Source organism: Aethalodelphis obliquidens, unplaced genomic scaffold (genome assembly GCF_003676395.1).
Source record: "Aethalodelphis obliquidens isolate GAN/ISIS:26980383/991018 unplaced genomic scaffold, ASM367639v1 scaffold62, whole genome shotgun sequence".
NCBI classification, from domain to species: Eukaryota; Metazoa; Chordata; class Mammalia; order Artiodactyla; family Delphinidae; genus Aethalodelphis; species Aethalodelphis obliquidens.
This window is the reverse complement of record NW_020838006.1, coordinates 2,198,362-2,211,717: the sequence shown is the minus strand read 5'-3', so window position 1 is coordinate 2,211,717 and position 13,356 is coordinate 2,198,362. Positions and strand designations below refer to the sequence as shown.

General features: G+C 38.3%; 1 protein-coding gene across 11 annotated transcripts in view; it reads right to left on the bottom strand.

The window, feature by feature from the left end:
* RBMS3 (RNA binding motif single stranded interacting protein 3) overlaps nt 1-13,356 on the bottom strand; it is a 715,251-nt gene that overhangs the window by 633,686 nt on the left and 68,209 nt on the right. For 2 of the 11 annotated variants that reach the window (XM_027088172.1, XM_027088173.1), the window contains exon 1: nt 829-1,813. The exons of the other annotated variants lie outside the window; for them this stretch is intronic. The gene's annotated coding sequence lies outside the window, so the exon portion shown is untranslated. Of the gene's footprint in view, nt 1-828; nt 1,814-13,356 lie in introns of those variants that run through there. 11 annotated transcript variants of the gene reach the window in all.

Sequence of the window (13,356 nt, the reverse complement as noted above, 5' to 3'; positions counted from 1 at the left end):
TGACAAGGCAACCAAGAGAATTAAAATGAGAGAAAAACAAGAATATTGAGAAGAAAAAATAAGGTTTCCCACTTTATTTACAAAGAGCCCCTGAAACTCAGTGTGTAGCAAGAACGTGCAAATCTGGAACGTTCACTTATTACTGAGTTCATTACCATTTCATGTACCTGGTCAACCTTACCCTGTGCAGTTATGTTCTTTCCTGAAATGTTTTGAATAGGCTATTATTATGACCACCAATCTAAACTTTTTTAAAGCCAGTATCATCTAAAATAAATGCCTCTGTGCTTCAAATTGCTAGAAATTTTTATCATAAAAGTATGCATTCCCTCCCTCTTACGGGTGGCCGTCACAATGGGTTTTGTTTGGAGAAATAAACTGAAAATTTAATTCTGTCCCCACCCTGCACTCCTCCCAAAGTAAAGCATCTGAATTGTAATTCCAGCCAATCTCCCTTCAGACCTTGGTTCATGAATTTCAGAGGTAAAATGGTCACAGCCTTGGGAACTGTGTGGAATCCGCATAATTTACTATTTCCTGTGATTCATCAAAATGCCATTCTTCCCAAGAGGCCATTTTTTCCCCCATCATGAACACACACATACACTCACACAGAAACATACCATAGATAACTTTAATTATCAAGAATACACAAATAGACTATAATTTAAAAGGATTACAAGTGTGTTTAGTTACATTAAATTAAAACAAACAGATCCCTAAACCACTCTTTCTCCTATGAATTTTTGTCTGCATTCTGCGAGTAACAAACAGAACCCATTTATTAAGTATCTTTAAAAATTACAGACCTGGAGTGAGTGGACTTACCTACACTTATTTGTCACTTGAAGAACACGAACTTGCATTCAACTTGAAAGTGCTAGAAAGTTGACCTATGCTTTATAAAAATTCTCAAACACTTTTAGATCTTACTTTAAAAAGAAAACGAAGTAAACTACAGGAGTCGTCGGCATGATGATTACGGCACCCATCCTCATTTTCCATTCTCTCATTGGCGTCCAGAGTCCTCATATTTCCTCTTGGGCACCAAAGGAATTCCCGACATTCTTGCAGGAACTCCTTTCTCATGTAGCCTAAGGCATTAACTGAAAATCCACCACTAGGCTTTACAGAGCACAGAGAGCAGGAAAGTCTGAATTCTGGCAAGAACTTAGTTCTCATGTACTTCTGGTTAGAAAGTTCCAGTCAACAGCTACTGACATGTTATGTTTGAAGCCCCAAAATTCTTTCTGGTAATATTTTCTTCCTGCACTAAGAGCACCATCCCCACAGTGTCAAATATCAGCTTTTCTAGAAGCTAAGAATTCTAACTAAGCTATGTGTGCAAAGAGGCCTGAAAATATGGTTCCATTAATGCTTATTAGTAATCCACACACCAATGGGTCTATGATAATTCAGGAGTTCCAAACCCATAAGACTGAACTGCCTTCACCAGAATTCACAGAACAGAAAAGGCCGATAAAACCAAAGTGTGAACAGAAAGCAAAACTTCATAGTCTTTTCACTTTGCCATATTCAGAAGCACTGCTCTGGCTGCCTCAACACACACACAAATATTGAGCTCCTACTCTGTGTCTTCTGCTGGTATTTCTGTATTCCATTTACTCCTCTAAAGTAGCAGCAAGTAAATATGTGGTCCTTTTGATTGAGAATTAATTTATATTAACATGGGCCAACTCCAGGTTTACAAATATTCTCTCTGTTTTGGTACCTGTCATCCCAGGCAGCAAATTTGCAAAATGGGCTTGGATGAGAGACCCAAAGACTCACAGAAAAATCACCAGGATAAAAATCACTTATACTCTTTCACTTTGTAGCATCCTTTCCATAAAAGAATAACCCAAGTTAAATATACATCTTCATTTTCCCTTCTCTGTATCAAAAGGTTGGTTTCCCCTGGCCACGTGTACAGTCTGCGGGTATGCCCAAACCATGTTTCTCATTAGTTTGAAACACTTCTCTTACTCCAAATTAATCATTTGATTTTGCTGTCAACGCCTGTGTCAAGACTTCCATCAAACCTGTTTCCTTAATGGTCCCCTCTGGCCACGGACTGCCAGTACGTCCCTTAAAACGTCAGACCCGCACATATGCTGGATAACATGAATTTTCAGGGATATTCTAGTAAGTTGCATTACAGCGTGATGAGCTTTATATTTGGATGAGAAAATCATGCAAGCCAAAAAGTGTACAGACAGAAAGGGCTGTCTCTGATGAAAGGGCTTCCTATGGGGAGAGGCATTTTATTCTTTTAGCGGAATCCCCCTCAAAGCAAGAGGAGAAGCCAAGGTTTTAGATCAAGCATAGATCAAGCAAGAAAGAGGGAAAGAGGATGCATGGGAGATAAAATATCCTTCTTCCTCCAAAAATGTTAGAATATAGTACTTCCTATTACTAAACATTCCTCAGTCAAGAAAATTTAAATCTATAGCTTTCTGTGATAGAATTAGATAAAGCCATGACTTTTCAGGAGACAATTTACCATTCTCAGTCCCTCTGTTCCTCTCACAAGGAAAATTATAGACAGGACTCTCAGGTAGAATTCATTGAATGAAGAATGGAAATTGCTGTCCCTCAGTACATGAGATCATTTACAATCATAAAGGAAGCCTAGATGGATGGGAAGGCCCCAGTCAATAGCTCACTTCCACCATAACGAAGAGGCTGTCCTGGAAGGAAAATAGTGCACCAATGATTTCACTTCAGGTTTTTAACAAGACAAATATCGCTGACATCACATTTGGCTAGATGGTGTTTGCAGGAGGGTTGAAATTCGACATTGGATAACTAACAATCCTACAGCCCTTTGTGAAAAGACTTCTGGTTGGGGTTGAAGTTCTCAAAGAGAAATCTTCAGGCGCTGGGCTGGGAGTCAGAGACAACAGTCACTGGTGGTGTCTGTATTCTCTTTTCTGGAGAAGCCCCTTATGGGGAGATGGCAAAATAATCTATTTTGTTCATTTCCTCTGTGATTACATGTTGAAAGTTTTAAATTATCCTTTTTGGGAAGAGAGAAAGGGAACCACATACATAAAAATTGTTGGCTTAAACTAGTTCCAGAAAAGGTACCAAATACTGGTAGCATACACAAAACAGAAATTTTACCTTTCTAATCAGTAGCCTGCTTGCACATAACAGCTGATTGATTTTGGACTGCATTTAAGACATTGGCCTCAACAAAGGGAATACAGTTTATAGACATGATAGTCCTTATGAAACTAAAAACAGTAGCTCTGGGAACTTGCTCTCTACCAGCAATTCCCAAAAGAAGATTCAGAACTGGTGAACCCAAGCAAAACCAAGGACAATTTCCAGTTGCCCTTGTTTAGTGAAGGGAAAGTTTTTAGGAGACAGTGTCTGTTATACTTTCCAGGAATGAAGCAACTGCTATCGTGTGATAAAACTCTACTGACCACATTGTATGGTTGAAACTGTTTAGCCTCTCTGGGGCCCAGCACAGCACCTGGTCTACAGCATGCCATCAAAAATAATGGATGGATGCCATAAAAAAGAATGAAATAATGCCATTTGCAGCAACATGGATAGGCCTAGAGATGATCATACTAAGTGAAGTAATTCAAACAAAGACAAGCATCATCTGATATCACTTATATGTGGAATCTAAAAAATTATACAAACGAACTTATTTACAAAACAGAAATAGGCTCACAGATGGAAAACAAACTTGTGGTCACCAAAGGGGATAGCAGGGGGCGGAGGAGGGGAGAGGGAGGGAGGGATAAATTAGGAGTTTAGGAATAACACATACACACTAATATATATAAGATAGGTAAACAACAAGGTCCAAGGTCCTATATAGCACAGGGAATTCTATTCAATACCTTGTAATGATGTATAATGGAAAAGAATCTGAAAAAGAATACACATATGTATACATTTATATATGTATGTAAATATACCTGAATCGCTTTGCTATACACTTGAAATTAACACATTGTAAATAAACTATACTTCAATAAAAAAATAATGGATGGATAAATATAAGAAAGACTTACCTTTACAAATATGACTGAGTTTAGTTTCTTTGCTTTAATAGAAGGAAGGTAGGAAAAGAAGGAGGGAGGGAAGTGGGGGGGAGGGAAGGAGGAGAGAACAATGTGATCTTCTGTCTGGTATCAGTATAGGTGATATCAATCCCAGCTTTGCCACTCATCCTTTGGGCAAGTCCCTTAGACACGTGCCTTCACCATACACACCCCCAGTGAAATGGGAACACTGCTGTCTATGCCTGCAGTGCAGTTCTGAAGCATTGCATCCTTGTTTAGTAAAGAACAAGAACAGTGGAGACAAAGGGACCCACTACTAGTACACCTAACTGGGGATGGAGAGGTGGTCCCAGTTCAAATCTGGGCTCTGCCGCTTACCAGCCATGACCTTTGGATCAAAGGCAGCAGAGAAATTAAATGTATACCTCTATAACGGATTCTTTGTTTTGTGAAGGAACCATTAAAATAGAGGTGTTTTCTGAGAGGCAGAGAGTTAGAATCAGCTTTCCTCGTGCTTTCAATTCACCAACATTCCTACCAAGACCTAAGTGCTATTCCAGTGCAGGAAACATCATCTGCTACCTTTGAAGTTACGAAAATTTTTCTGCAATTTGGTGTTATATACAAAAGAAAAACTTGCTCATAAGTAAGGGGAACATATGAGCCATCTACTTAACAGAAACTACAAAATATTAATTATACAGATGTGTAAAATAATTTTCAAGTCTTAAGTTTTATTTTGAAAGTTTCTCAAATTATTCACTCAGACTAAAACACTTAAGATTTTAAACATCAGTGTCCTTCTTTGCCTATTAAAGTGGTTTATTTAGACTTAGCTACATTTATCAACGTTGGTATTAGCAGACTTAAGTAGAAAACACATGGTTTCCTCAGGTAATTGGTTGCATTTTTTTTAAGAGAAACAGAAGTCTCAATACAGCATTACTTATGTCCATTTCTATAAGATAGTTCACTCAGACCAGAAATCATAACCTCTATTGAATGGACTCACATATGCTCTTTTTAAGTTGTTTATATATATTATTCAATATGTTATTAGATAAAAACATCAATGCAAGCACATTATTGAATCTAGCTACTTATACAGATACAAACTTTTCACCTGTTCAGAAATTGTTCTTCTACTGAATAGCAACTATATAAGAAACCAGTATATGTTTAAACATATACATATATGTTTATGTTTAAACATAAACATACAGCCTAAACATATACTATATGACATTCCTCTCATTAGAATTTCAGTCTCCACTTTACACACACCAATAAATCAATTTTTCCACCAGTAAATTAGCCCAACAGAACTTTGTTACTGGCTTCTCAACATTTTCTTCATCTTACAAATTTAGAATCATTGCAGTAAAATTTTATAGGGAGAAGGGTCTTTGGGGGATCGTCTCCAACTCTTCCTCAAATGCATGAGCTGCTTCTACAATGTGTGGAAACCTTCCTGATTTAATCACAATTTGTAAATGTTTAATGTACCCTTACCTAACTAAGCAATTGGTTAAATTATGAGTAGAACATAAGGTTCGATGCTATATTTTTGACAACTATGGCAATAAATTCCTCACACACTTGGTAATACTAAGGCATGGTTAACTGATCCATTATGGTTTTGTAATCTAAATCTTAAATTATTTATTTATTGTACTCTGATCCTTAAAGATAAACTTGAAGAGACTTTTTTTTTTTCATTGATTCTTAACTTTCAATACCTCAGGCAAATAGACATGAGACAAAAGTGCAGATTAGCAGACAACATTGGGTAATGCACAGGAAAATTAATTTTTGCATATTCCAAATCCAGAAAAGCAACCAGGTAAAAATATAATAAAACCAAGAAAAGATTCACTATTTTCTATCCATTGGAAATTGCCTTCAAAGTTGATTTTACAATTGGTCAGCTTTTCAGTATACCAGTGAGTGGTAAAAAGAACTAGGTCTCAAATCCCCATGGATGAGCCACTAAGTCCTTTGTAAAGAGCACAAGTATCTATTTTCTGTTCACATTTGAAGCCTCCTTTCTAGGAAACAACTCAGAACTCAGCAAAATCTCTTCTCGATCTTTATACATTATTATTGTGGAAATGCATTCCCCTATCACACTGGAATCCTTCAGCTTTCAGCCTTCTCTAGACCCCAGCTACCCCAACTGTATCCCCAGAGATGCAATCTTACCAAACACATGATGTTTTATGAAAATTAAACCAAAGAGGTGAGGTTCCACAGACAAGAAAAAAAATGCCTCTTTTGTTTTAATCCAATTAGCAGTGTTTGGCATGGTCCCTAAAATGAAGAGCTGAGTTCTATATTCTCAGAATGAAAATGACTAGTTTACTTCCTTGTTTAAGGGTAATTATTATTTTAGATGGTCAGAGATGGAAAATCATAATTCTACACTTGTTAAGTAGGTTGAGATTTATAAAGGATCATAAACTACTGAGGATAAATGTATCCTGTTACTTGAGAGTAGTGACCACAGGAGAAGCCAGGCTGGTCCAGGGACAAGAAACAAGACCCGGGTCACTGGTGCAGTGTCCTGGTCTCTGATGGGCTCCTGAACTGAGCAAGTCGCCCTAGCTTCTTGAGCTGTAATAATCTTGTTGATCAAATCAAATAGTTATTACATGGCTTACTTCATATAAAAGACTAGTAATAAAGAGAGATCATAGAATAAACATACTGAGAAAAATTCAAAATGTTTTGCTTGAGACTGCAGGGTAATATGGAAAGAACATGGAATTTAAAATTAATACAGATCTGTGCTTTGAACCCTCCAATGTGTGAAAATGGGCAACATAACTTAATTTTCCTGAATTTTCCTCTACTTGAATGAAGGGTGATAAATCTACAGAGCTGTTAACAATTAAAGGAGAGAATATTTGAAACATTTTGATTGTCCAGTATTTCTTAATATCGCATTTATGTAATTATTAGTTATCAATTTAATTACATATATTATTAATAAAAGGTTTTACTGTTTATTTTTTTACTTTATATATGCATATGTATAAAAGTGTTGTAGATGCATGGATGGATGCATGCATGATGCATGCATGGAGGAACAGGTAATTTATTTATCTTTCTCTAACAAGCCAATAGGAGTATTGCCAGTGGTCAGCTCTTCCTACTCACTGCATGAGTGCTGTGGAGCTTATGACAATACCTCACAGGTTGCAAACTAATAAAACATAGAAGAATATGATTAAAAAGCATCAAATAAAGATCACTTTTTATCTATTCAAAAAGGATTTAGCTTAATCTAGTTTTGAAAGGATATATATATATATATATATATAAAGGAACAGGATGATCAAAAACACAAAATATACTTTATTTGCTACCATTTTTGTTATACCACTGAAATACTGTGATATAATTATCTTGCCAAACCAAAACAACAACAAAACAAAAGCACATAGAAGAAACTGAGATACTTGATATCTCCTAAAAAGTAGAATTGCTTACAAGAGATTTTGTGATAAGACCAGTTTTGCTTTTGATATGATGGATTCAGACAAAAGCCATTCTCTCTTCTAAGGACACAGTTTTGGAGCAGAAGAAAATAACTGGTGTTTTGCCAAATCTCACTAGTACAAACTTGGAATTAATGTTAGAAAGACTATGAAGAAAGGGTAGATTTTGAGACATGTTCAACTTTCAATTTATTTGGCCATTAAAGAAGGTATTACTCCATTCTTAAAATCCTCCATTAAGTCAACAGGGAACTTTCAATACACAATGTTGAAAAAAGACTTTACAAAATTGCATTCTGTCATAAGATGGCAGTCCAGTGGTGATGCACACTGGTCAAAAAAGAGGACAAATACTTTGAAAAGATTAATAAAGGAAGACAGTCTCCATGGGCACAAGACTTGTGCACAGGGCTATGACTTAGAAGGACACTGCCTTTCGTTTAATTTTCTGTTGCTGCCGTCTAGAAATTCCTAATAATTTTTGAACAAGGGGACTCATATTATCTTTTGCACTGCACCTTTCAAATTATTTAACCAGTCCTGAGGGAAGAGAGAGAAACTGCTAAAATCTCTCCTTAGATGGGGCTGAAGTTTCTCTGATCTAGGATTGTTGGAGAACACTGCCTTGATAGAAAAAATCTGTTAATAAAGACCAGTCCTCAACAAAAACGCAAGACTATGTTTACATCCAGCTCTATCTCATCTTTTTGCACCATTCCCCTGGTGCATCTTCTTAGGGGCTCTTATTTCCCTCCTTCCTGCAACCAACACAATATGACCCTCGCCCCACCCCAGAGCATCACCTGAAATCAGAACTCTGCACCATTTTGTGCTTTGCAGTCAATAGTTTGTCTCTTCTCAAGGCATTTCTACTTTAGGTCTTCCTCGAATTTATTAAAAGTTCTTTCCTCTGAAAGGGAACACTCCTACACTATTGGTAGGAATGTAAATTGGTGCAGCCACTATGGAAACAGTATGGAGTTCCTCAAAAAACTAAAAATAGAGTTGCCATATGATCTGGCAATCCCACTCCTGGGCATATAACCAGACAAAACTCTAATTCAAAAAGATACATGTACCCCAATGTTCACAGCAGCACTATTTACAATAGCCAAGACATCGAAATAACCTAAATGTCCATCAACAGATGAATGGATGAAGACGATATGGTATATATATACAATGGAATATTACTCAGCCATAAAAAAGAATGACATAATGCCATTTGCAGCTACATGGATGAACCTAGAGAGTATCATACTAAGTGAAGTAAATCAGAAAAAAGAAAGACAAATACCATATGATATCACTTACATGTAGAATCTAAAATATAACACAAATGAACTTATCTATGAAACAGAAACAGACTCATAGACAGAGAGAACAGACTTGTGGTTGCCAAGGGGTAGTGGGGTGGGGGAAGGAAGGACTGGGAGTTTGGAGTGAGTTAGCAGATGCAAACTATTATATGTAGAATGGATAAACAACAAGGTCCTACTGTATAGCACAGGGAACTATATTCAATACTCTATGATAAACCAGAATGGAAAAGAATATGAAAAAGAATATACATATGTATATAACTGAATCACTTTGTTGTACAGCAGACATTAACACAATATTGTAAATCAACTATATTTCAATAAAAGTTTTTTTAAAAAGTTATTTTCTTTATAAAAGAAATTTCTGGCACCTGTGATGTATCAGGAATGTATTATTCTAGATAGGGATTCTTGCGAGAACTCTTGGAATTGTAGTTGCAAGGCAACTGCTTACTTAATACCACTGGCCCCCTCACTCGAGACATGTGACTTTCCTGATAACATCTTGCTGTTCTTTTTTTTTTTTTCTGATGTTGGGGGTAGGAGTTTAGTAATTTATTTATTTATTTTTGCTGTGTTGGGTCTTCGTTTCTGTGCGAGGGCTTCCTCTAGTTGTAGCAAGCGGGGGCCCCTCTTCAACTCGTTGTGCGGACCTCTCACTATCGCGGCCTCTCTTGTTGCGGAGCACAGGCTCTAGACGCGCAGGCTCAGTAGTTGTGGCTCACGGGCCTACTTGCTCCGCGGCATGTGGGATCCTCCCAGACCAGGGCTCGAACCCGTGTCCCCTGCATTAGCAGGCAGATTCTCAACCACTGCACCACCAGGGAAGCCCATCTTGCTGTTCTTTTTAAAAAGTGATAAGGTTTACTTGAAGCCCATCTATTTCACAGCACTGCCAGGAGTTAAATAACAGTCACGCAGCTTTCCCCCCATTGCTTAATAATCATGATTCATGACTCTGCTCTGCAGACATTTTTGAACAACAAAAGGTCAGAAATTCTGCATCTGTGAGGACCTGCAGTCACTTCCAGGTGCCCCCATCAGCACCTGAAACCAGACAGAACAACAGATCTCTTATCAGGCGTGCTCCAGAGCCCTTGTCCCCAAGATGGTTTCATTTGTAAATGCCATTTGTCTTAGTCTTGACTTCTGCCAGACAGAGATAATGAAGTGAATCTAGGTTTGGCAAAAAGGGAATCCAGGTCTAGAGCTAGAGGAATGAGGCTTCCCTACTCATATCCAGAAGAATTATGGCCTGTGCTCTAGAGAAAGCAGGTGTTCCCAACCAACTAACCCCACTCCACACTCCTGCCAGGAGGGATCTCAGGCAGAACGAGAGGGCAACAAGAGAGAGAGGATCTCGGAGTCTCCGGGCTTGCAATGGCTGGCCTCGCAGCGGGGCTTGTCAAAAGAGATGCCAGTTAGTGACAAGCATGGCAGAGACACAGGAGACACAATCATTTGAAATTTGCAAGGGAAACACTGGCCAAGAATCGTATTGAAATTGATAATGCTGGTCCACTTATCCACAAAGGGGTGACAAAACTGGCTCTAAACTGCATTGGAAGTCCAGAATAATGGCTGCTATGGTGGTTGCTTAGTAACTCTAGATTTAAAAGGTAGTAATTTATGAAAAAATGAAAACTAAAGTACTTATGTAATAAGAAAGAGAAAAGGAAGGGAGGGAAGGAGGGAGGGAGGAAAGAAGTAAAAAAGGAAGGAAGGGAAGAAGGCAAGAAGGTAGGAAGGAAGGAAGGAAGGAAGGAAGTTAGACCTGTATAATCTGAATAAGTAGACCAGTAGTTTTTAAACTTTAACCTGCATAAGCATTACCTGGAGACCTTTTAAAACAGATTGCTGGGCACCCCCCCCACTTCCTGATTCAGTAGGTCTGAGGAGGAGTCTGAGAATTTGCTTTTCTAACCAGTTCCCAGGGTGATGCTGAAGCTCCTGGTCCAGGGACCACACTTTGAGAACCACCACTCTAAACCTTTATAGGAAAGATTCTATTCTAGTTTACAAAGGACATATTGTTGGGTGGAAGACAAGCCAATTACTCATTTTTGGGCCTCAGTCGATGTCAATCTGCAGAGTACCAAACATTTTATTTGCTTTTATATAACTCACAGATGAAGTATAAAACGTGCTAAGCCTTATTTATGATATTTAAGATGCTGGAATTGATATTTTATAGCTGGACCATAAAAGTGAATGCAAATGAAAGACAACATAGATGTGAAGATTGTTCAAAAAAGCCTAAGGAGGGCCAATCAGGACTCAAAGAAAAGAACACAGACCATGCACGTGGATTTTGTTCCACTCTGTCCATTGTTAACTGGCCTTAGGTCTTGGGCCTGTCACTTCGTGCTGTTAGCCTCAGTTTTCTCATCTAAAAAATGGGAAGGCCAGAGCAGAAGAACTAAGTTCCCTCCATGTGCACCATTCTAACCTGGGACACCGGCTGTCACTGGAGCTGTTTGTTTTTTCAAATTGCTTGCTCTTTCCTAAAGCACAATGACCAGATACTATTTTGTACCATAAATGTAATTTGGAAAGATTAGTCTTGCCAGACCTGTCCCTTAACCATGCTCCTTGGAACACAAAACACCAGTAGAGACAAGCAGTGTTGAGAGGTCATTTCATAATTGTGTCCTAGGTTTATAACGTGGTTTTAGCATCACATCAGTCCTTGGTTCTGTGCAGCTACATATGACATCAGAACACATGTGGAAATCTGAAACAGAATTTTCCCTAGCGTGTCCCTAAAGACTATGGATAACTTGGGCCTCGCAGCAACCGTTTCTCTAAGAAATAATGTTGATCATCTGGGAGAAGTTTTCAACATTTTTTATCAGATATTCCTAAAATCATATGCTGGATTGCTAGAAGTTAATCTTGAGATAGCAATGTTTTCATTAATTTATAAACACCTCTGTAAATGTCTATCAACTTTAGACTGAAGTATTTTCCTTAATCATCTCCACAAAATAACGAAAAGGACAGGTGTGGGGGGTTAAGAATAATCAAAGATATTATCTATACTATTGTTCCAGGGTTAATTTTAGAATTTTAAGCATGTTGCCATGAAATTATCGTGACAGCATTTTTTAAAAACAGTTTCAGATTTTTCTGAAACTCTGTACATTAAAACACCAAATAGTGCTAGAAGGCTTGGAAAAAGAAGGTACACAGAATTTGAGCTTCATTTTTTTCAAATTATTTAAATATGAATTTGACCAAAAAGATCAAGATTTTGCCATTTTTTCCTCTTCTAAGGGTGAACACAAAGGCAAAGTAGAAGGTGTCCGGCCTGGGTTTGAATGTCTGTTAGTATTTATCAGCCAGTTTACCTTTGGTAATTTGCTAAACTTTCTGAGTTTCCGTTTTCTCAAGTTAGAGTAACTGATTACTCGGCTATACTAATCCTATAATTTAATCTTTATAAGATTAAATGAGAAGATATAAAGTCCGTTTTGTGACGCCTACCTTGTGGTAGTCAATTACTAAATTAGAGGCGTGGTTATTGCTCTTACAAGGGCTCAGCTTTCCTAGAAGGCAATCCTTTGGTTTGGCACCAAAGTCACTGCCATCCAGGATTGTTTGCAGATCAGGCTGTGAACAGAACCTTACAGGCTGGCTGTGTAGTTCTTCATGTAAAACTATGTAAGAAAAGTCAGCATTGGCATAGGCCAGCAGACCTTGATTGATCACTTTCACTCCTTGAATTAGAGTTTTATGTGAAGGTTGACTTATGGTAACGTAAGTGGGGCCTTGATAACAAACATATTTACTATATAATATTTCAGATCAGAAAGCATCCTTGAGCAGAATTAGTTGTACACAAAAGTACATCAACTCTTAAGCCTGTGAAAATTAACAGAAAGCCTGTTTCCAACTGTGCTTACCCCACAAGACATGAAGAAAACGTCAAAATATTTTTTCCTACTTGTTGGAGCACTATTTTTAGATGGTTTTTGAATAGAGAACACATATTTGTTAAAGAGACTGAATTCATTCCAGATGGAGGCTTCACTGTGAAGTGATGGGCTGCAAAGAGCTGGTTTTCCTTTGTTAAGAAAAACCAGAAAGGCTGATCAGCTGAAAAATTCCGGTTGGCCAACCCAGGACTGAGAATGTCCATGAATATTTTATAATCATTTTTCATACGTTTAGAAAAGAGCTCCCTTCAAAAAGAAAACACAAAATCAAAGACAGGGAGGGAGGAGTTAGAGGAAGGGAGAAAGGAAGGGGGAGTAGAAGGCAGGAGAAAGGGAGGGAGAGGGAGAGGGAGGGAGAGAGGGGGAGAGAGAGGGAGGGAGGGAGAGAGACGGAGAGAGAGAGAGAGAGAGGGAGGGAGACAGAGAGAGGGAGGGAGGGAGAGAGAGAGGGAGAAAGAGAGAGAGGGGGAGAGAGAGGGAGGGAGAGAGAGGGAGGGAGGGAGAGACAGAGAGAGGGAGGAAGAGGGAGGGAGAGAGAGAGAGGGAGGGAGAGGGAGAGAGAGGGAGG